Genomic DNA, 25,836 nt, shown 5'->3' on the forward strand with positions numbered 1-25,836 from the left:
CCTTGTAATGGATATTATACCCACTTATAATTACTTACTAGGGAGGCCTTGGATTCACCAGGCAAGGGCAGTTCCATCCACACTACACCAGAAGATTAAATTTATAATAAATGGAAAGTTGATATCTCTTAATATTGAAAAAGATATAATTGCTTCAGTCTCTACCACTGCTCCATATGTTGAGTTGGATGAAGAAGCTATTGAGTGCTCTTTTAGATCGTTAGAATTTGTTAACACCACATTTGTGGTTGAAGATAAAAAGATGCCCAAACCCAAAATTTTGAATTATACTAAAATGGGGCTCAAATTGACCCTAGGAAAAGGAGAAAAAGATGGAAAAGGGTTATGAAGTTATTTACAATGACCAATTAATCCAATTTTTCCTATCTCTAAGAAAGATCGATTTGGTTTGGGATATAAACTAACTGTAAGGGAGAAACATAGGGGCATTAGAAAAAATCAAGAACTGAGGAAGGCAAAGTTAGCTGGAGTTGATCTCATATGGGAACAATGACTTTTCCACCATTGAGGAATATTTTGTGTCTTGAGGACATATTTTCCAAGCGGATCAACAAAACAAAGGGCTGATTGTTGAAAATGCTTTGAAAGAGATGAGTATCAATGTCATATCAAATGATGAATCTGTAGAAAAGAAAGGTATGGGCATTTACCCCACACCATTAGACTTTGAGTTAAATAATTGGACTGCGAAAGAATTACCTGTAGTTTGCAAGTCTTTTTCAGAGTAATACACAAGAACTTTCTCTATTGCTTATACCCTGGGGTAATAGTTTGATTTTGTGTAAAGGGTTAAACTATGTGTTTTTCTTTTTCAATAAAAGATGCATTAATTCCAAATGGCAAACATTTTTAAATGCATTTTTGTGATCATATGTATATACTCTTATTCATTTTTCTTTTCAGGAACTCAAATATCAATAACATGAATGCTGATGATACTGACCCGAAAATTAACTTCGAGCAGCCCATGTGTCCGGAGGAAGTCGAGGGTTGTGATAATGGTGAGGAATGTAACTTACCTTCCGAGCTATTAAAAATGGTGGAAAAGAGGACAAACAAATTCTGCCTCATGAGGAATATACTGAAATTTTAAATTTGGGGTTTGAATAAGAAATAGGTGAAAATTGGCACTACTTTATCTGATAAAGGATAACAAAATTTAATTGAGTTGCTGCAAGAATTTAGGGACGTATTTGCTTGGTCATATAAAGACATGCCAGGATTTGATACAAAATTGGTAGTACACAAGTTACCGATAAAGCCAGAATGTAAACCTGTGCAACAAAAGTTGAGAAGAATGAAACCCGAAATGCTACTCAAAGTCAAGGAAAAAGTAAAAAAGCAATTCGATGCCGGGTTTCTTAAAGTTGCCAAGTACCCTAAATGGGTATATCAAAGAAAGATGGTAAGTCCCATATGTGTGTTGATTACTGAGATCTCAATAGAGCTAGTCTGAAGGATAATTTTCCTTTTCCACACGTACACATATTGGTGGACAATACTGCTAAAAATTCTTTATTATCATTTATGGATGGTTTATCTGGCTATAATCAAATCAGAATGCACCTTGACAATATGGAAAAAACAACGTTTGTCACCATATGGGGAATGTTTTGTTATAAAGTGATGCCATTTGGACTAAAAAATGCAAGGGCAATATATCAAAGGGCTATGGTAACATTTTTTCACGATATGATGCATAAAGAAATAGAAGTTTATGTCGATGATATGATTGTCAAAGCCAAGTCAGAAGATGAACATGTCGAGAATTTGAGAAAACTTTTCCAAAGATTAAGGAAATGTCAGTTAAAGATTAACCCAAAAAAGTGTACATTTGGGGTGACATCTAGCAAGCTCTTGGGATTTGTTGTGAGCCAAAAAGGAATTGAAATAGATCCAAATAAAGTTAAAGCTATTCAAGATTTACCACCCCCACAAACACAAAAGGAGGTTCGGGGATTTTTTGGGAGACTGAATTATATAGCTTGATTTATTTCGCAGATAACTGAGAAATGTGATCCTATTTTTCTCCTCCTTAGAAAGAGTAATTATGGGGCATGGAATAAAGATTGTCAAGAAACTGTTGGGACAGTTAAGAAATATATGTCAAGTACTCCAATCTTGGTACCACTCATCTCAGGTAAACCCTTAATTATTTATTTATCGGTCTGGGAAAATTCAATGGGATATATATTAGGATAGCATGATCAAAAAGAGAAAAAGAGAGATCTATTTACTATCTTAGTAAAAAGTTCACTGAATATGAAACTAGATACTATCCAATCGAAAAATTGTGTTGCGCTTTGGTATGGACTACAAAAAGGCTTACGCAGTACATGCTATATCACACCACATGGCTTATATCCAAATTTGATCCTTTGAAGTATCTAATGGATGTACCCGAATTATCTGGAAGGTTAGCTCATTAGCAGATTCTGTTGTCAGAATTCGACATCCAATATGTCAGTCAAAAAGTAGTAAAGGGAGTGCAATAGCTAAATTTATTGCAAGTAGGGTTTTATCAAGAATATGAGCCAATACATTTTTATTTTCCTGATGAAGATTTAAAGAAAATCTCAATGGAAGAATCAGTTATATCCACCAATGATTATTGGAAATTGAGTTTTGATGGCGCTTCGAATGCCTTGGGGCATAGAATTAGGGCAATCTTGGTCTCACCAAATAGAGAGCATTATCCGTTTACCAGCCGACTTAATTTTGATTGTACAAACAATATGGCTGAGTATGAGGCATGTATTTTGGGTCTTAGAGCTGCCATTGAACGTAAAGTAAAAATGCTCAAGGTATATGGGGATTCAGCTCTAGTAATTTACCAAAATAGAGGATAATGGGAAACAAAATGTTTCAAGCTTGTAGAATACCATAAATTGGTTCTGGAACTCATCAAAGAGTTTGAAGAAGTAACTTTCAATTACCTCCCCAGAGAAGAAAACCAAATGGTAGATGCCTTGGCAAATTTGGCAGCCGTATTTAAAGTAGATAAACATTCGAGCATGATGCCTATTGAAATGCAAGCCTACGAATATCTAGCTCATTGTTTTAATATTGAAGAGGAAGAAAAGGTGAAACCCTGATATTATGATATCTTACAATACATCAGGTATCAGAGTTATCCTGAACAGGCAACCGAGAATGATAAAAGAACTATCTGAAGAATGGCATCAGGGTATGTACTCAATGGTGAAATCCTGTACAAGAAGAGCCTGGATCAAATTCTATTTAGATGTGTGGACACCAAAGATGCCAAAACAATTCTCGAAGAAGTGCATGAAGGAGTATGTGGTACTCATGCAAATGAGCATACAATGGCTAGACAAATTATGAGATTTGGATACTATTGGTCAATTATGGAAACTGATTATATCAATTATGCCCGAAAATGTCGCAAGTGTCAAATGTATGGAGACAGAATGCACACTCCTCCTCATCCATTGCATATAATGATAACTCATTGGCCGTTCTCTATATGGGGTATATATGTTATTGGACAAATTTTTCCTAAAGCTTCAAATGGTCATCGTTTCATTTTGGTAGCAATAGATTATTTTACCAAATGGGTAGAAGCAACTTCTTATATGAATATCACTAAATCCACAGTTTGTAAATTCATGAAAAAGGAAATCATTTGTCGATATGGTCTGCTAGAAAGGATTATTACCAACAATGCTTTGAATTTAAACAACTAAATGATGAAATCAGTTTGTGAACAATTCCAGATAAAACATCATAATTCCACCACTTATCGCCCAAAGATGAATGGAGCGGTCGAGGCAGCTAATAAGAATATCAAGAGGCTTATAGAGAAGATGACTGAAACTTATAAGGATTGGCATGAGAAATTACCATTTGCTATGTTAGCTTATCGAACTTCAGTACGAACATCGACTTGGGCAACTCCGTTTTCATTAGGTTATGGGATGGAAGCAGTCCTACCTATTGAGGTAGAAATTCCTTCACTACGAGTTTTATCAGAGGCAAAACTAGATGAGATAGATTGGGTACAAGCCAGATATGACAAATTGAATTTGATTGAAGAAAAGAGACTGAAAGCTATTTGTCATGGTCAGATGTACCAAAAGAGAATGATACGAGCACATGATAAGAAAGTTCGTATTCGATAATTTTATGAAGGAGATCTCATACTCAGAAGGATTTTACCTTTTCAATAGAACTTCCGAGGGAAATAGATGCCAAATTGGGAAGGACCTTATGTTGTAAAAAAGGCTTTTTCTGGAGGAGCTTTAGTCCTTGCTGAAATGGATGGACCATAATTACCTTACCATTAAATTATGACGTGGTTAAAAGGTATTTTGCATGAAAGAAAAAGAGGATTCAAGATCTAAAAAGGATATCATGGAATCAAAGAAGATTGCACGTTGAAAACCCACAAAGGGCGGCTTGAGTGTTATAATTCAGGATTCATGTTTGGAAAAAATCTTGGATTCATTGAGAAATTCATGTATGGGGTAACAACAACAAGTGTTGTTCGACATTATGATTAAATATAGGTTTCAGTACTGAAATTTAGTGGTATAAGAAGAAACTCCACACCTTTATCACAATCTCGAGATCCTTTTGACAGAAGATACACTTGAATCACTTTGTGGCATGCTAGTTCAAAAGCATTTGTGCTATTGATGTTTGAAGATGCCTACTTTTTCTTTTACAATTTTTCAGTAAAAGTTTGCCATGTAGTTGCTTAAAAACTCTTTGTATAAATAAAAAAGACATTTTCTTGTTCATTCTTCTTTTTGAAAGCATCTTCTTTGAAAATCTAAAACATGTAGTTTAATTTGAAGTACATGAAATCATGGTGCATTAGTGTAAAAAAAGTTCTAAAAAGTGCAAGTATTTTGAGGCTAACAATGGTTTTAACATATCATGACATGATATATGAAGCATTGAAGTACATTGAAAGTTTCAAACATTTGAAAATGATCCAAAATATTTGTCACTAATCGAGTGGTTTGTCATTCATGTTGGTGGGTTTCAAGAAGAACGGAAACTAAGATTGTGTTTCTCCAAAGAATATAGGATCAAGATGTTCATATGAGATAAAATGGTCATGTTTTTGTACCCAAAATGAGACTGAATAAAAAATGGACAACAAAATAGGGTCCTCATTCAAAAAAGAAAATACCCTAAAATTTTGTCATTACACACATTTTAGGCATAAATAGGATCATGATATTCATAAATGCGTGATAGCAAATATAGTATCATAACTATAGGTTTCTCAAAAGGAAACTGAAGGTTAAAGATATTGAAATTCCAAGATATGTGTAATCAACTCAAAATCCCTAAAAATAGGGATGTCCAAAGAATTTATGAGTTTAGTATCCACGAAAGAGTAGTGGAACAAGTTCTTTCCAACATTGCAGATTTGGTCTCCACGAAAGAGTAGTGAAAACAAATCAACTTCGAATCTGATCTTCACGAAAGAGTAGTGAAACAGAATCTTCTCAATTCAATTTAGCCTTCACAAAAGAGTAGTGAAGCAATGCAATCCAACCTTTACAGCAGAGTAGTAAAGTAATCCAATCTAGCCTTCACAAAAGAGTAGTGAAGCAGGAACATGTCAAAAGTTTGATTTCCACAGAAGGGTAGTGAAAGAAAATCAATCTCGAATCTGATCTTCACGAAAGAGTAGTGAAACAAATTCTTCTCAAACAAATCGAGCCTTCACAAAAGAGTAGTGAAGCAGGAACAGATCAAAAGTTCGATCTCCACAGAAGAGTAGATAAGCGAATTTTCATCAAAATATGAAGTCAATTGGACGAAAACTTCTTGTCTTTTTTATCTTTGCTTTATTCTTGTTAACACAAAAATAAGCAAAGAGGGGCAACAGTCGAAAGTCGTTTTCGTCTGAGTTTCGTTTTATATTATATTATTATAATTAATAATTATAATTTTGTTACAGACCCAAATGCAAAACAAATCTAGCCCAAGATCCAATTACAACCAAGACCAACTACAAGCAAAACCCTGAGCCCATATTACAACCAAACCCGATCCAGACCCGACCCGAAAGCCCAAGAAGTAGGCCCAGAAGTAGATCCGACCTGTCTAGAGATCCAATGGTCCCAGATGAATCCAGCATAAGCCCTAGGGTTTCAATATAACCCTAGGGCTATTCCGGCCACCGCCATAGTGTGATTATGAGCCCGCTGTCGTCGCCACTAAATGCTCCAGTCAATAGTAGCCACGTAGCTGCCACATCCGCTCACATCATCGGCTATAGGGTGAGTCACTACCGTAGCTTTGGTAACTCACCAGGGGTTCTTAAGGGTACATCGAAGATCCCTATAAAGAGGGTCGATCCTGCAATAAAAAAATGACACAACAACCAAGCAAAAAATGAAGCAACCATTCCAAAAAAATCCAGAAAACATAAAGAAGAAGATTGGAAGAATCTTACCCTTGCCGGAGTCCGTACGCGTCATCGGATAAGTCGAAGCATCGAAGGTATAACTTTAGATATGTTTTGATTTAGGGCTTTTTAGGGTAAGTAGTTTTCGATTTAGGCTTTAGGCGAAAGAGAGGAGCATTTTAAGGCATTTTCCTAATTCCGGCCACCGTTGGTGGTGGCCGACGGTGGCTATTGGCGGTGGTGACCGATGGTCGGCCGTTAGACGATTTCCCTTCGGCGAGGGAAACCTAGAGGAAAGTAAGAGTTTATCTCTCTAAGAGAGAGAATCAAGTGATATAAATGGGAGGTTTAGACCTCCTTGGACCGGTTTATGGGCTTAAATACCTTCCCTGAACGACGTCATTTTGGGGAAGGAGTATCGGTGTAATTTTAGGAGTGGGAAAATCTCGTTCAATGTCCCTGTAACTTTGTAATTGTTTAATTTAGTCACTAAAAGCATGTTTATGTATATCCTAATTCGATTCTCCAATTTTATTTTTATTTATTTTAGTCATTAATCGTATGTATATATAGTTAGGGTAAAATATCAGATTTAATCCCCCTAGGTTTTAATAGTTTATTTTTTAATCCCGAATTTTATTTATGGTCAAATAACATTGTGAATAGCTATATTTTGTGATATTTTCAATTTAGGGCTGTTAATTTAGAAATTTTGTAATTTAATCCTTGATATTTTATAATATTGAATAAATATAGGATTATTTACACTTCTAGTGTTTAATATATTAGGTATTTGTAGTAATAATCTGGATATTTTACTTTTATTTTTATAATATAATCAAATGCAAATTGATTAGTTTACTGCAAAGAAATTAAGTAGTAAACAAAGGTACCAATTTTGGGCGTTGTGGGGGTGCTAATCCTTCCCCACACGTAACTGACTCCCGAACTCATTCTCTGGTAAGCAGACCCTTGTTGTGTTAATTTAATATTATTCTTAGGAATTTTATTAAAATAACATAACACTTTGGTGACCAATCACACCTCATTAAATGATTGTTGGTGACTCTTCAAATTAGTGTTTTATCTTATGCAAGAAGATAAACACTTATATTTTCTCGAGACAGTTACACTTATTTGTGTACACATTTGTCTTCTTTGTCACCGGGCAAATAACCGTCTCGACAGTCATAATTAATTAGTACCTTAAAATGGTGAAGAATTATTTATCACTTGTCGTATTATAATTAGTTGCCAATTAAAAGTTTACAACTTACAAATTGAGTACATCAAGTTGAGTATATATATAGGACTATGATCCAATTAAACATGTAAAACTAAAAAGCTTTACACCTCTTTAGGATTTTTGGATGAGAAAAAATCAAAGACTGTGATAACTGTAGAAATGAGAAGATATTCACGCAAAACAGATTAAATATAAAAAAGGCACAAACTATAGCGCTATTCACGAATAGGTGCCTAAAATATTTTTTATATCCTAGTGTCTAATGTTACAAACATTACCACTTTAGGTGTCTGGGTCGTGGATGACGTTAATTTCTCCGTTAAGTGACACGTGTCACAATATGGTAATTTAATTTAATTTTTTTTTAAATAAAAAATATTATTATATTTATAAAAAAAATTAATTTCTCTTAAATTACAAAAAATCCCCAAAATCCACAATCATAACCTTAACCCGCTGCCACCGCCCTTTTTGGCCGCGACCATCGCTATCGACATAGTCCCTCTCATCTTCCTAGTCATACGTTATAGTAGTTGCAGTTATTGGCTGCCATAATTTCGTAGAATCACGATTTTCATCCTAGGATTCGTAGGGGTATAAAACGTCGATTCGACATCGATCGATCATTATTTCATATGAGTTTTTGTTGAATGGGGGAGGTGAGGTCGGTTGTAGCCTCATCGACGGCAAAGGGTGACATCGATGTAGTTTTAGGGGTTTAAATGAAGGTTTTCAAAGTTTTGAGGTTATTTCAAAATTTTTGTGTTCTCAATTAAAAAATTATAATTTTATTTTTTTAATTTTATACAAAATTTTTAAAATTACCATATTGTGACACATGTCACTTAACGAAGGAAATTGAAAAATCGTTCATGGCCTGTGCACCTAAAGTGGTAACGTTTGTAACGTTAGTCACCGAGATTATTCAAAAAAATAATTTAGACACCTATTCGTGAAAAGCACTATAACTTGAGCACTTATTTTACAATTAAGCAAAAAAAGTGAGTTAATCTATTCTTTAGATTTCTCCTCATCCAAAGATCCTAAGATGGTATAAAACTTTTAGTCTTACACTAAGTGTAATATATATTAAAATTTAAGTTAGATTATTAATAAATTATTACATCATATTAATGATTTAAACTTATTGATATTTAAAATCATTTTATATAATCTAATTTATATTCTAATAAAATTAGTAATCAATAAATTAATCATTTTAATAAAATTAATTTAATAGTTATAATTAAAAAATTTATAATATAACGATCATAATTAAATTTATTAATCTAATGACTATAATTAATAATTTATTTTAAATTGTGAAGAATTAATTTTATTAACTTTATCAATCATATTTTTAAAAATTAATAATTTTTTTGAATATATTTATATATTACAATTTATAAAATATAAAAATAATCATATTTGAATGATCATAGTTAATCATGTATGTTAAAATAGTGAAAAATTATTTTGTCACACTATATTATCATAAATTTATAATCTCGCAACTTCATCAATTGTAACTTACAAATCAGGTAAATACAAAGCAAGATTAATATCATATCAATTCAATATTAAGTCTACAGGTAGGGGTGCTTAATGAGTGGAGAAGCTCGTGAGCAGGTCGAATTCAACTTGGTTAGAACTCAGTAAAAACTCGACACGAACTCAACTCAAGACCTTAATGAGTTGAGTCAAGTAAAGTTCAACTCGACTCGATAAGTCCGCGAGCAACTCTTTAATTTTTTATTATAATCTTTTAATAGTTATCTTAAAAAATATTTCATTAAAAATTACTAATTTACTAATAGATGATAATAATATGATAAATTACTAATCTATTAATTTTCTAATAAACAATAAACAATAAAAAATTATTAATTAATATTTTACTACAACTAAAAATCAAACCATTTTATTATTTTAATAGATTTGTGGATTGTTACTTTAGAGTTTAGACTTTAAATTTCTTCATACACTCTTTTTGATATATTTTTTTAGTTAAATTAATAATTTATGTTCATATTAAGCTCTATATAGTATTAGTAGATTTTACTTATAATTAAGAAGATAATGTAAAAATTTCGATGAGCTTAACGAGCAACGAATAACGAGCTTAATGGGCAATAAGTTGAGCAACAAATTTTTTTAACAAGCATGAGTCGAGCAAAAATTTAATGAGATTAACGACCAACTAGTCAAGTTGAGCAACAAAATTTTATAATGAGCATGAGTCGAGCACTGCCCTACTCGTGATCGACTCGCTCGATAAGCACCCCTATCTATAGGTCAGGTTCATAACAGGTCATGTTGATAAATAAATCATATAATGTCAATTATTAACCAGGTTAATCTCGTGTTTGAGTTCAATCAAGTAGGATGCATGTTGAGTTCGGTTATGACATTATCATATTCAATTTGTGTTCAAGTCATTCTCAAGTCGAGTGCAAGTTGAGTTCGAGTTCAAAATCAGCATGTTCAACTCGGGTTCAGACCAACTCCAATTCAAACTCGAATCTATTTCAGATAATTACCATCTCGAATCACAAACAATTTTAACTCAAGCACTTTTAGTCAGTTTTGTAAGTCGGGTAAATTTTTTTATGTCTCGTCTTGATTACCAGTATTATGTCCTTTTGCTTCAATCTTGTACAGCTCAAAACTCCATTCACATGGGTAGTTCTGTTGTACGGCAACTTAATATAAGGCTAAGGAAATGTGCTACAAGAAATGTTAATATTTTTTAACATTTCCGATAGATTGCTACTTAAAATGTTATTTTTTCTACCGAAAATGTTAATTTCGCTACCTAAAATGAATATTTCTGATATTAACAGTTTAGTAGAAAAAATAACATTTTAGGTAGCGCCCGATATTAATATTTCTAGTAGAAAAAATAACATTTTAAGTATCGTTATACCGAAAATATTAAAAAAAAATTCCAATAACATATTTCCATAACTTTATATTAAGATGCATTTCCTTATACATTCCCCGTTATCCTAGGTAAACAACTCCCTCTTTTTTTTTTCCCTGAAAAAGGGTATCGCAGTTCCACTCTTATAGTGGGAAATCGCCTCCTCCATTTGTATTCGCGGTGCGGAACTATGCCCGAGGCTTGGACCTGTTCGACGAAATGCTGCTGAGAAATTGTTTTTCTTGGAATACAGTAATTGAAGGGTACATGAAACCAGGAAATAAAAAGAAGACATTGGAATTGTTAAAGTTGATACCGCGTAAGAATGATTACTCCTGGAACTTGATTCTTTCTGGGTTTGTTAAAGCGAACGAGTTAGAAGTTGCCGGGGATTTGTTTGATGACATGCCTAGGAAAAATGCGATTGCTTTCCATTCGTTGATTCCCAAAAAGGCTGTTTAAGGAACCAGGGTCTTTTGGAAATGCATTTGTGTTGGCAACTGTTATTAGGGCTTGTGCAGATTTGGAAGCCATTGAATATGGGAATCAGATTCATGCACACATGGTGGTTGGGCGAAAAGAATTTGATCCGGTGTCGTGTAGTTCTCTGATAAACTTGTATGGGAAATGTGGTGATTTGGATGGTGCAAGTCGTGCTCTACATTTGATGATGGAACCAGATCAATTTGCTTTGTCTCCGTTGATTTCGGGTTATGCAACTTCTGGCAGAATGACTGATACATGAAGAATATTTGATAGGAAAAGCAATCCATCTGTTGTTTCGTGGATTTCTTTGCTTTGAGGACATGTTTTGAACAATGAGGAAATTGAAGCATTAGCTCCCTTTGCTTTGATAAGATAAGGGAAAAGATGGTTCAGGGAGACTTTTCATCGATTTCTGTTATTTTGAGGGACTACAGTAGTTTATGCATTTCGGAACATGTCATGCTAATAAAGCCGGCGTGATTTCTGATGCTTCAATCTTCCGACTCGAAACTCGGCTTCGTACTTTATGTTGTCACCCTTGTGACACACGCTTTTATATGAATGAGCAAATTATCCACCTCGAGGATCACTTGTCGAGCACCACTCTCTCAAGCTTGACACAAACCATCAAACAGCCCCCAGCCTCCCGTGTAAAACACCATGCAACAAGCGATATTTCGGGCATCAAGAGCAGAAGAAAAATGATTTAAAGCATGAAGGGGAAACGATGATTGCTGCTGAGATTTATAAATTTTATGTGACAGTTAAAATTGCTGGAAAATGATACCAATAAGGTCAAACGTACCAACTCAGCTGCCCAAACGTGTCATATTAGTTATTAGATTTCCGTGATTGGTGTAAGGACTGTTAATGACTAAATAACTGATTTGTTATAAAATGATAATTGTCCTAACCATTTTTTTTAAAACAATTAAATATCAATTTAAAAAAATTTATGTCTTTATTTGTAAAATTGAGATTTTGAATTAATTTGGATGGGAGTCGCCATCGAACTTTGTGTTAGGTAGGTCGAATACCTAAAAAATCTTTTAAACAATTCATAAAAATAATTTAAAAGACAAAAGTTGGTCTGCATTTACCAAAAATATGATTTAACGGGCCCAAGAGTCGATTACACGTGGGGAAGGATTAACACCCCCACAGCGCCCAAACTTGGTACTTAGTCGCTTATATATTGTCGTGGTAGTGAAAATTATAAATCGAATATAAAGTTAGAAAATGATTCATTTATTAAAGTTTAATTAATTTGCTTCAAATTTTTTATTAGGGAAAATCCTTTAATTCGAAAATAAATATTGAGATTTGCTCATCATCCGACGGGAAGGCTATCTCTTCTATTTCTTGCCTAAAAAGAATATTCCCTCCCCGATTTATCAAAAACGTAATTCAAAAATAAATTGAATATCTGCATTTTGCATAAAATAAATTACTATATAAAAAACACATTGCATAATTTGAATTAGAATGAAAATTGAATTAATTAGCAAAATAAACTCGATTTATTCCAAGTTCACATTTTATTCGAATGTCGTTTCGGATAACACTACTTTTTAGGTTTTAAAAGGTTCTCTCTTGGTATTTTTCCCTGAATATGTTGTGTTTTTTCAGTTCCTCCTCTCTGTTTTTCAGTTCTTTTTTTCTTATGGATTTTTCTGTTTTATTTCCCCTTTTTTGTTCGAATCGGGTTCCTCTCTCTCAGAATTCCCCTTTTTCTCTGGTTCGTTCTTCTCTGGTGTCTCTCTCGGTTCGAATCTCCCCCTGTTGTTGAATTTGGTTGCCATTTTTAATCTGGTGGCTTGCATGTTGATTTATGATGGATTTCTGATGATAACAATGGGCTCTTCATAGGGAATGATTTCCTTATGTTTAGGCTTTGAAATTTTTAATAGGTTCTTGGATTTGATGATATTTTGTGACTGATTTTTTTGTCTGGACACTGTTTGATGGATTTGGTTTCTGTCTGGCAGCATGGGACTTGTCGGCAGCGACGGTGGAGCTAAAGAATCGGGCGCGTGCAGTACACGCGCGGTAGATCCAACGGCCATCATTGGAGACAACGCTGGGCAGAAGTGAAGAAACCCTAGCGGGTTTGGGTTGTAAAGTTGGGCTCCATTCAGGTTGAAATCGGGTGGGCTTGGTTATATCCTATTGGGTCTTGTAATTGGGCCGATTTCCTGGTGGGCTGGGGTTGATCGGTTATTTTGTTGGCTGGGATATTGGACTTGAATCTCTGTTGGGTCTGTTTGTAATTGGGCTATCTGTTATATGAAAATAATAATAGTAATAAAAATAATACTAATAATAAGTTAATTAATAAATTAATGATAAATTAGAACCCGAACAAAATGAGTGTCTACAGCTGCCCTCTTTGCACATGCACATTCTTATGTTAACAAGAATAAGGCAAAGACGATAAGACAACGAGTTTTTGTTTGGTTCTCTCTTTGGATTTGATATTAAAGACGATGCTGCACATTCATGTTGAAGAGATCTGGCCACATTCAAAAATATTGTTTGTTGAAGATGATGTTGTTCCTTCTCGTTGAGAAAGTCGGGTCAATCTGGAGATAATTTGGTGACATCACTGTTCCTACGTGATAAGGAAGTCTGATTGTCTAGGGATGATGCTGCTCCAACGTGTTGAGGAGATCTGGTCGGTGGACGACATTGTTCCTACGTGATGAGGACTTCTAGTCGTCTTTAGGGATAATTTGTTTCAAGAGAAATTGATTGAATCGAGACCAAATTTGTTTCAAGGGAAATAATCTCAATTGTTTATGTTTCAAGGAAAACTGTTTCAAGCGAGACAAACTTTGAGCCTAGAGAAACAATCTCACAGGTTTATGTTTCAAGAGAAATTGTCTCAAGTGAGACAAAATTTGTTTCAAGAGAAACAATCTCACAGGTTTATGTTCCAAGGGAAACTGTCTCAAGTGAGACAAAATTTATTTCAAAGAAACAATTTCACATGTTTATGTTTCAAGAGAAACTGTCTCAAGAGATACAAACTTTGTTTCAAGAGAAACAATCTCACATGTTTATGTTTCAAGGGAAACTGTATCAAGCGAGACAATAGTTGTTTCAAGAGAAACAATCTCACATGTTTTATGTTTCAAGAGAAACAATCTCAAAGGTTTATGTTTCAATAGAAACTGTCTCAAGAGAGACAAAATTTGTTTCAAAAGAAACAATCTCAAAGGTTTATGTTTCAAGAGAAATTGTCTCAATAGAGACAATTTGTTTCAAGAGAAACAATCTTAATGGTTTATGTTTCAAGAGAAACTGTCTCAAGAGTAAAAAAAATTGTTTCAAGAGAAACTGTCTCAAGAGAGACAAAATTTGTTTCAAGATAAACAATCTCAAAGGTTTATGTTTCAAGTGAAACTGTCTCAAGAGAGACAAACTTTGTTTCAAGAGAAACAATCTCAAAGGTTTATGTTCCAAGAGAAACTGTCTCAAGAGAGACAAAATTTGTTTCAAGAGAAACAATCTCAAGGGTTTATGTTTCAAGAGAAACTGTCTTAAGTGAGACAAAACTTGTTTCAAGAGAAACAATCTCAAAAATGACAGAAAGTACGCTCTTGCATCTTGAGGAGATCTATGTATCTTTAGAAGATCTGACTATTCACTTCAGGATGTTAAATCTGTGAATGACATTGTTCCTTCATGTTGAGGACGTCTAGTCATCACCAAACTTTTATTTCCTGAATGATCAATATAAAAATAATGCATTTGTGAATATCTATCTTGGATTTCATGATGTATGTCAAGATGAAGTTTATTTTATGTGTTTGATTTGATGAATTTTTGAATTTGTCCTCATGAGAGGGGGGAAATGTCTTTGGGAAATACAAGATTTCAAGTGAAATTTTTAAAAGTATCCTCATGAGAGGGAAAATAAAAGTCTTTATTGCACATGATGATGAATATTTGACGCGAATATGCAAAATCACATGTATATATGGTGATACATTTTTCTTGATTAATGGCAGGAATGAGCGCACGAGCAATTTTCATTCTCTTCTTGATTCGGTTGTCTTCATTTTCCACCAAAGTGTACTCTTGCAAACATTGACCTGCGACAATTTTTTTTCGTTTCCCCGTCAAATATTTCCCCAAAAATTGACTTCCCTTTCCCCAACTTCGATCATGAACTTCGAAAAGATATTTGTTGAATTCCAAGATATGCTTCCAGAGAGATTATCTTGTTTGAAAATGTTTTTCTTCCTTTGAAAAAAAAAACTTAACGAAGAAAGAATATGTGAAGTTTTTTTGTCAAATGAACTAAAATAATGCCACATTTTCGGCCTCACAATTGAAGCAAATCATAAAATATGAGTTCATTAAATATCAAAAGAATCAACTGCTCTTTTAATCTTTCATAGCTGTAAATATTTGACAAATATCAAGATCAACATGTTGGTTTTGAGGTTAGCTACCTATATTTTGAGGTTTGTTTCATCGATTTATCCTTGTTCCTTTTCTCGATCATCGTGAAAATTATGACATGTCCCTCTTTCTTGGTTTGGCATTTTAATCGGAGGCAGACAAAATGACGCAACTAGCATAGTCAATTGCTAAACTTTTTAGAACATTTCTATTTTAGTTCTCTGAAATCTTCTATTTGTTCAAGCATCATAGAATCCTTTAGCCAAGGTAGTGAAAAAATATCTATCTCAAAATGAGATTCTTGAGTGCTTGTGTGAAATTGACTATAACAGGTGTTCCTCAACCCTCTTAGTCCATATTCACCGAAACTCCTTATTTAGTAAATTCAATTTAATTTTTTAGCTAGTTGAATTCAGCTTTATTTTAAAATTACCTCTATTTGGCTAGCTGAAGGATTCATGACGTCACAAAGTCTTTGACTTAACAATCACAATGGAGCAAACACAGAATTGCCAAGTACCCAATCAATGTCATGGTTTGAATGTAATATATTCATAAAGCCAGTGCTTTTGAGTTTCCTCTATAACCAATTGCTTTAGCAAAATAGCTCAACATTATTGTATACATATATAATTATATTATGGGTGTACAGATTCAATTTCTTAAGCTTGTCAATAAGAACCTGTTATAGTCCAGGTGTTGTTGAAGGTCATAAAATCTCATCGTTAGAGTTCAAATTCCAAGCAACTAACCCAAACTAGATTCATGTATTCGACAATTCCATCTGTGAAGATTATGACCATCATTAAACGTCGTCAATGAAAGTGGAAACCAATTAGCTTTGCAATCTCATGTACATGATGCCCCATTTTGTCTGTTCCTAACACATACCTGAATGCCAAGCCCTTTTATTGTCTCTTCGTAGTAGTAGACGACGATTATTTTGGTCCCAATAAGATAAATGTGTGATATTCGGGTGTAGCTTTTATAATAGGATCAAGGGTCCTTATTTTACAGGGTTTAATCATATCATTTGTCAAAGATTTACAACCTCAATTATTAAAGATCTTTTAATTGAGTTGATATTCAAATAATTTCAAAATTAAAATTTACTCATTGCTCATTACCTCAAAAGAAAGCGTTTTATTTAAAATGTTCGGACGTCAAATGACTTACAAACATTCAAACATATGAAGAAAAACAAGTTCAAACAAGATGAAATGCTTTTGATGAGAATGTAACAAAATTCCTGATGGATGCCACAACCTACTCCTGACTAGAATGCCCCATTACACATTGAATGTCCATGCCCCTAAATCAATGAGATCTTGGACCTTACGCTTCAATGCCCCACAATTCTCAATGGTGTGCCCTGAGCTCCCAATATGGTAGCTGCATATGGCGTTAACATCATGGACTTCAACATATGGGGCCTCTCTTGGTTTGGATTGAATTGGTGTCACGAGGTTCTTCTCAACTAACGTTGGGGAGTAATTCCTCATAAGTCATTGGAATTAGATTGATGTGAGTCTTTTCATAGAACACCTTATGAGGTTTGGTCCCCTAATTAGCTAGATAAGATCCCATTATGTTAATATGAGCTTTTTCCTCAATGTCAGTATTGCTAGTGCCTCTTATCCTGCCATTCTTGACAGCTCTTTCAATCATTTCTCCACACATGATAAGGTCAGAGAAACTCTTAGTAGCATCTCCTAACATGTAGTTAATATATGGAGATTTTAATGTATCGATGAATAAAGTGACGAACTCTCTTTCAATCATTGGTGGATGCACTTGAGATGCAACATTCCTTCATCGTTGTGCATATTATCGGAAGCTCTCATTACTCTTCACCTCCATATTTTGCAGCGTTGTTAGATCAGGGGTCATATCAGTCATGTATTTATATTAACCCAAAAAGGCACGAGCCAAATCCTTCACATAGCGGATTTGAGTACGACTCAATTGATTAAACCTCTTAGAAGCGAGTCTAGTCAAACTATCTTGAAAGCAGTGGATCAACATCTAATCATTGGTGGTGTATCCATTCATTCTTCGAATAATCATCGTGAGATGGGTAGTAGGTCAACTGGTTCTATTGTACTTTTCAAAATTGGTCATTTTTAAATTAAGCGGGAGCACCAAGTCGGGAACTAAGACTAGTTCTCTTGCATCTATTTCATTATGAGAGCTTTGTTCTCTCATTCCTTTGAATGTCTCTCTACACCAACTTTTCAAGTTCTCAGGGATCTCATTCTTGACTTTTTTCATCTCATCAGGATCGAACATGTGATCAGTAGGATTATCCTGAGGATCTAACACAATTGCATGAGTTTTAGTTGCGGATAAGCCTGCTTGGTGGCTTGGAAGCTTGTCAGGCAAAATGAGTATTTATGAATTAGAACGTGCCATCACACATTCAAAGGTTTATCTGGTCAAGGAAATCTTCTCTTTGCCTCTTTCTTGGTTGAGCCTATTTAGTTTTGCTATAATTTGGTCAACTAAGTTGTCTTGGTTTTGTAAGATGTGATCTACAATAGCCTTGTGCACTTGTTCCATTTTAGTTTCCTACTCTGTTTACATCCTTTGCAAATTCTATTCCAGCTCTTTCTTCAATTTCTCAAATTTTGCTTCCATTCTCAATACTGTGTGAATAAAGTAGCACAGTTAGAAACCCTCCTCAGAGTCCTCCACGAGATAAATTCATGTATCTATGATTAATGCATGTAAAAATGCCTAAATGAATGCCATGCTTTCATTAAATATAATTTCTACCCGGACATGTTTTCTACCCAAAATGATTTGTTTTCAAGAAATTGATCATAATCGCATGGTATCTAGTTCACATACTTTTATTCAACAAAATTTAAAGCAAAAGGTAAAGGTTCAGAAACACTCCTCTGTTATGTACACTTATTTTGGCACCTACTGATGGACAGAGGTTCAGTATGGTTATAACTAGGGTAACCGTTCTACGATTCACTATATTTAATGGTTTCGGCTCTATGAGGAAAGGGTACTCTAATTGTCATTGATGTCAGTGCCCCTTGGGCTACCAAACCTTTGATCCTCACCCATTATAGGTTTCAAACGGAACGTGTTCAATTCGAGGGGATTCACTTCCTTATACCCATACGAGGAATAAATCCATACAAAGGTATAAGACATATGTATCCCAGGGATTATTTGCTAAAACTCATACAAATAATAAATTCTTAGGAGAGTATAACATTCACCCCAACTTACTTGGAATGAAGCTCAGGTCTAGAGCTCATGTCATGTAGATGCTCGTGATGTTTTTGAGGAGGAACATACGAACCTTTAACTCAAAAAACGGAAAATTAAAAACTCTCAAAAGGAACTTTGATGTAGCTGAAAAAAATTAAATTGTTAGTATAAAAATAAAGAAATTAAAAACTTCAATAAATGGATCATAAGTTAACTATAGACTCAAACTCATTATTTCCACCACAACGACAATATGTAAGTGACTTACAGTCTGACTCTGTAAAGTGTCCCCAGCGGAGTCGCCAAGCTGTCATAACCACTTTTTTTAATACATTAAATATTAATTTAAAAAAACAATTATGACTTTATTTTTAAAATTGAGATTTTGAATTAATTTGGATGGGAGTCACCATCGAACTTTGTGTTAGGTAGGTCGAATACCTAAAAACATCTTTTAAACAATTCATAAAAATAATTTAAACGACAAAAGTTGGTCTACATTTACCAAAAATCCGATTTAACAAGTTCGGGAGTCCATTATGCATGGGGAAGGATTAGCACGCCCACAACGCCCAAAATTGGCACTTAGTCGCTTATATATTGTAGTGGTAGTGGAAATTATTAATCAAATATAAAGTTAGAAAATGATCCATTTATTAAAGTTTAATTAATTTGCTTCAAATTATTTATTAGGGAAAATCCTTTAATTCGAAAAGAAATATCGAGATTTGCTAATCCTTTGACGGGAAGGCTATCGCTTATATTTCTTGCCTAAAAAGAATATTCCCTCCTCGATTTATCAAAAATGTAATTCAAAAATAAATTGAATATCTTCATTTTGCATAAAATAAATTACTATATAAAAAACGCATTGCATAAATTTGAATTAGAAGGAAAAATGAATTAATTAGCAAAATAAACTCGATTTATTCCAAGTTCACATTTTGTTCGAATGTCGTATCGTATCGGATCGTACTACTTTGACCAAGCAATACTTTCCACGCCCATTCTACAAATAAATATTCTTGAAAATATTCGAGCGACATATCAAAGGAGTCTAATGAAAAAATAAACATGAACTGGAATATATTTATATATATAATATATAAAGAACAAAATATTTATTACAAATAGGACTAACAAAATTTATTTAATAAAATATATATAAATACATAATATACGAAATATGTTTATACATAAAGGACTAGAACAAAACAAGAAATCGTTACATATCAAAATACAAATAACCAAATAAGCATATTTGGTAATTTAAGGGATCAAAATGGTGCTAACAGAAACTTGAAAGACCGAATACAAATTACAAACAAATCAGAATCACAATCGAACATATTAAACAAATAAGTTACTAGAAATGAAAATAATCCATAAACAATATTAAGGACTAAAATAAATTAAACCAAAAACATAAAAGGTCAGATAATAATTATACCTTAATATATTCATACTAAATAGTGATCAAAATAAAAAAGCATAAACCTTAGGGTCAGATTAAAAAATAAGCAAACATGGCATAATATATGAACGAGTTACTTAAATGTAAATGCTAGAAAAATAGAGGCTTAAAATAAGATAACACATAGCTTCATTAATGACTAAAACGAGAAATTACACATGAGCAAGGCCTTAAACTGTAATTATACCCTTTCTCTAAAATACACGACCTCTACCCTCTTACACAACGTCGCATGCAAACTAGGATATAACCCGTTTTAAGGGTTTTCTTTGAAATCTTATTTCATTTTTTCTTTCAGTCGACTCAAAAGACCAGAAGGGAGAGAGCTCTCCCATAACTCATCCCGCCGCCGTGAAACAAACACACAAACCCCTCTGGCCATAGTAAATCGGTGGTCCCGATTAGGGAAAAGAGACTAAGACCCCTCCTCTCAATATCCCGAGGCCTCGAAACGACTCCTTTTGATGGTTCAAGGCCAAAAATAAACCCCCCTAAAACCGAAATCCCACTATAAAGGAAAAAACATAACTTTTTACCTCCGGTGGGTGTTTCCTCATCCACGATAAAGTTGAGAGGTCTCGGATCTTACCCAGAAGGTAAACTTTTCTTCTCCTTTTTAGGTTTTAGAAGGTTCTCCCTTGGTAATTTTTTTCGAATGTGTTGTGTTTTTTTTCGGTTCCTCCTCTCTGTTTTTCAGTTCTTTTTTTCTTATGGGTTTTTCTTTTTTGTTTCCCCTTTATTTTATGTTCGAACCGGGTTTATCTCTCTCAGAATTCTCCCATTTTTCTCTTGTTTGTTCTTCTCTAGTTTCTCTCTCGGTTTGAATATCCCCCTGTTGTTGAATCTGGTTGTCGTTTTTAATCTGGTGGCTTGCATGTTGATTTATGATGGATTTTTTATGATAATAGTGGGCCCTTCATAGGGAATGATTTCCCTATGTTTAGGTTTTGAAAATTTTAATAGGTTATTGGATTTGATGATATTTTCTGACTGATTTTTTTGTCTGGTCACTGTTTGATGGATTTGGTTGCTGACTGGCGGTATGGGACTTGTCAGCGATGACAGAGGAGCTGAAGAACCAGGCGCGTGCATTACACGGGCGACAGATCCAACGGTTACCATTGGCTTGGTGGTGGTGACTGTTTGATATATTTAGGGTTAAACCCTAAGCTTTGGGCGATCTGGAGCGTTAGATGGGTCCAGATCCAAAAACCAGCATTGGAGACGGCGCTGGGCAGAAATGAAGAAACCCTAGAATGTTTGGGTTATCAAGTTGGGCTCCAGTCAGGTCAGAACCGGGTGGGCTTGGTTAGATCCTCTTGGGTCTTGTAATTGGGCCGATTTCCTTGTGAGTTGGGGTTGATGGGTTATTTGTTGGCTGGGATGTTGGACTTGAATCTTTGTTGGGTCTGTTTGTAATTGGGCTATCTGTTATATGAAAATAATATTAGTAATAAAAATAATACTAATAATAAGTTAATTAATAAATTAATGATAAATTAGAATCTGAACAAAACGAGTGTCTACAGCTGCCCTCTTTGCACATTCTTGTGTTAGCAAGAATAAGGCAAATACGATAAGACAACGAGTTTTTGTTTGGTTCTCTCTTTGGTTTTGATATTAAAGACGATGTTGCACATTCATGTTGAAGAGATCTGGTCGCTTTCAAAAATATTGTTTGTTGAAGATGATGTTGTTCCTTCTCGTTTAAAAAGTCGGGTCAATCTGAATATAATTTGGTGACAACATTGTTCCTACGTGATGAGAAAGTCTGATTGTCTAGGGATGACGATGCTCCTACGTGTTGAGGAGATCTGGTCGGTGGACGACATTGTTCCTATGTGATGAAGACGTCTAGTCGTCTTTAGGGATAATTTATTTCAAGATAAATTGATTCAATCGAGACCAAATTTGTTTCAAGGGAAACAACCTTAATTATTTATGTTTCAAGGAAAACTATTTCAAGCGAGACAAAATTTGTGTCTAGAGAAACAATCTCACAGGTTTATGTTTCAAGAGAAATTGTCTCAAGTGAGACAAAATTTGTTTCAAGAGAAACAATCTCATAGGTTTATGTTTCAAGGGAAACTGTCTCAAGTGAGACAAAATTTATTTCAAAGAAACAATTTCACATGTTTATTTTCAAGAGAAATTGTCTCAAGAGATACAAACTTTGTTTCCAGAGAAACAATCTAATATGTTTATGTTTCAAGGGAAACTGTATCAAGCGAGACAATATTTGTTTCAAGAGAAACAATCTCACAGGTTTATGTTTCAAGAGAAACTGTCTCAAAAGAGACAATTTGTTTTAAGAGAAACAATCTCAAAGGTTTATGTTTCAAGAGCAACAAAATTTGTTTCAAAAGAAACAATCTCAAAGGTATATGTTTCAAGAGAAACAATCTCAAAGGTTTATATTTCAAGAGAAATTATCTCAATAGAGACAATTTGTTTCAAGAGAAACAATCTTAAAGGTTTATGTTTCAAGAGAAACTGTCTCAAGAGTGAAAAAATTTGTTTCAAGAGAGACAAAATTTGTTTCAATAGAAACAATCTCAAAGGTTTATGTTTAAAGTGAAACTGTCTCAAGAGAGACAAAATTTGTTTCAAGAGAAACAATCTCAAAGGTTTATGTTTCAAGAGAAACTATCTCAAGAGAGGAGACAAAAAACAATCTCAAGGGTTTATGTTTCAAGAGAAACTGTCTTCAGCGAGTCAAAACTTGTTTCAAGAGAAACAGTCTCAAAAACGACAGAAAGTACGCTCTTGTATGTTGAGGAGATCTAGCTATCTTTAGAAGATCTGACCATTCACTTCAGGATGTCAAATCTGTGAATGACATTGTTCCTTCATGTTGAGGACGTCTAGTCATCACCAAACTTTTATTTCATGAATGATCAATATAAAAATAATGCATTTATGAATGTCTATCTTGGATTTTATGATGGATGTCAAGATGAAGTTTATTTTATGTGTTTGATTTGATGAATTTTTGAATTTGTCCTAATGAGAGGGGGAAAATGTCTTCGGGAAATACAAGATTTCAATTGAAATTTTTAAAAGTATCCTCATGAGAGGGAAAATAAAAGTCTTTATTGAACATGATGATTAATGTTTGATGCGAATATGCAAAATCATGTGTATATATGGTGATACATTTTTCTTGATTAATGACAGGAATGAGTGCACGAGTAATTTTCATTCTCTTCTTGATTCGGTTGTCTTCATTTTCCACCAGGGTGTACTCTTGCAAACTTTAACCTGCAACAATTTGTTTTCCTTGCCCCGTCAAATATTTCCCCAAAAATCGGCTTCCCTTGCCCCAACTTCGATCATGAACTTCGGAGAGATATTTATTGAATTCCAAGATATGCTTCCAAAGAGATTATCTTGTTTGAAAATGTTTTTCTTCCTTTGAAAAAAACCTTAATGAAGAAAGAATATGTGAATTTTTATTGTCTAATGAACTAAAATAATGCCCCATCTTCGGCCTCACAATTGAAGCAAATCACAAAATATGAGTTCATTGAATATCAAAAGAATCAACAACTCTTTTACTCTTTCATAGCTGCAAATCTTTGACAAATATCAAGATCAATAGGTTGGTTCTGAGGTTAGCTACCTATATTTTGAGGTTTGTTTCAACGATTTATCCTTTTTTCTTTTCTTGGTCATCGTGAAAATTATGACATGTCCCTTTTTCTTGGTTTGACATTTTAATCGGAGGCAGACAAAATGACACATCTAGCATAGTCAATTGCTAGACTTTTTAGAACACTTCTATTTTAGTTCTCTGAAATCTTCTATAGACTCCTTTAGCCAAGGTAGTGAAAAAATATCTATCTCAAAATGAGATTCTTGAGTGCTTGTGTGATATTGACTATAACAGGTGTTCCTCAAGTCCCTTAGTCCATATTCACCGAAACTCCTTATTTAGTAAATTCAATTTAATTTGCCACGGTTTGGCTAGTTGAATTCATCTTTATTTTAAAATTACCTTTATTTGGCTAGTTGAAGGATTCATGACGTCACAAAGTCTTTGACTTAAAAATCACAATAAAGCAAACACTGAATTGCCAAGGACCCAATCAATGTCATGGTTTGAATGTAATCTATTCATAAAGCCAGTGCTTTTGAGTTTCCTCTATAACCAATTGTTTTAGCATAATAGCTCAACTTTATTGTATACATATATAATTATATTATGGGTATACAAATTCAATTTCTTAATCTTGTCAAGAAGAACCTGTTATAGTCCAGATGTTGTTGAAGGTCATAAAATCTCATAGTTAGAGTTCAAATTCCAAGCAACTGACCCAAACTAGATTCACGTACTCGACAATTCCATCTGTGAAGATTGTGATCATCATTGAACGTCGTCAACAAATACGGAAACCAATTAGCTTTGCAATCTCCTATACAAGATGCCCCATTTTGTCTGTTCCTAACACATACTTGAATGCCAAGCCCTTTGATTGTCTCTTTGTAGTAATAGATGATTATTTTGGTCCCAATAAGATAAATGTGTGATACTCGGGTGTAGCTTTTATATTAGGATCAAGGGTCCTTGTTTTACAGGGTTTAATCATATCATTTGTCAAAGATTTACAACCTTAATTATTAAAGAGCTTTTAATTGAGTTGATATTCAAATAATTTCAAAATTAAAATTTACTAATTGCTTATTACCTCAGAAGAAAGCGTTTTATTTAAATTGTTAGGACGTCAAATGACTTACAAACATTCAAACATATGAAGAAAAACAAGTTCAAACAAGATGAAATGCTTTTGATGAGAGTGTAACAAAATTCCTGATGGATGCCACAACCTACTCCTGATTAGAATGCCCCATTACACATTGAATATCCATGCCCCTAAATCAATCAGATCTTGGACCTTACGCTTCAATGCCCCACAATTCTCAATAGTGTGCCCTGAGCTCCCAATATGGTAGTTGCATATGGCGTTAACATCATTGACTTCAACATATGGGGCCTCTCTTAGTTTGGATTGAACTGGAGTCACGAGGTTTTTCTCAACTAACGTTGGGAGTAATTCCTCATAAGTCATTGGAATTAGATTGTTGTGAGTCTTTTCACGAAACACCTTATGAGGTTTGGTCCCTTAATTAGCTAGATAAGATCCCATTATGTTAATCTGAGCTTTTTCCTCAATGTCAGTACTGCTAGTGCCTCTTATCCTGCCATTCTTGACAGCTCTTTCAATCATTTCTCCACACATGATAAGGCTATAGAAACTCTTAGTAGCATCTCCTAACATATAGTTAATATATGGAGATTTTAATGTATCGATTAATAAAGTGACGAACTCTCTTTTAATCATTGGGGATGCACTTGAGATGCAACATTCCTCCATCGTTGTGCATATTATCGGAAGCTCTCATTACTCTTCACCTCCATATTTTGCAGCGTTGTTAGATCAGGAGTCATATCAGTCATGTATTTATATTAACCCAAAAAGGCACGAGCCAAATCCTTCACATAGCGGATTTGAGTACGACTCAATTGATTAAACCACTTAGAAGCGAGTCCAGTCAAACTGTCTTGAAGGCAGTGGATCAACATCTAATCATTGGTGGTGTATCCAATCATCCTTCGAATAATTATCGTGAGATGGGTAGTAGGTCAACTGGTTCTA

This window comes from Hibiscus syriacus, unplaced genomic scaffold (genome assembly GCF_006381635.1).
Source record: "Hibiscus syriacus cultivar Baekdansim isolate YM2019G1 unplaced genomic scaffold, ASM638163v2 tig00111095_pilon, whole genome shotgun sequence".
NCBI classification, from domain to species: domain Eukaryota; kingdom Viridiplantae; phylum Streptophyta; class Magnoliopsida; order Malvales; family Malvaceae; genus Hibiscus; species Hibiscus syriacus.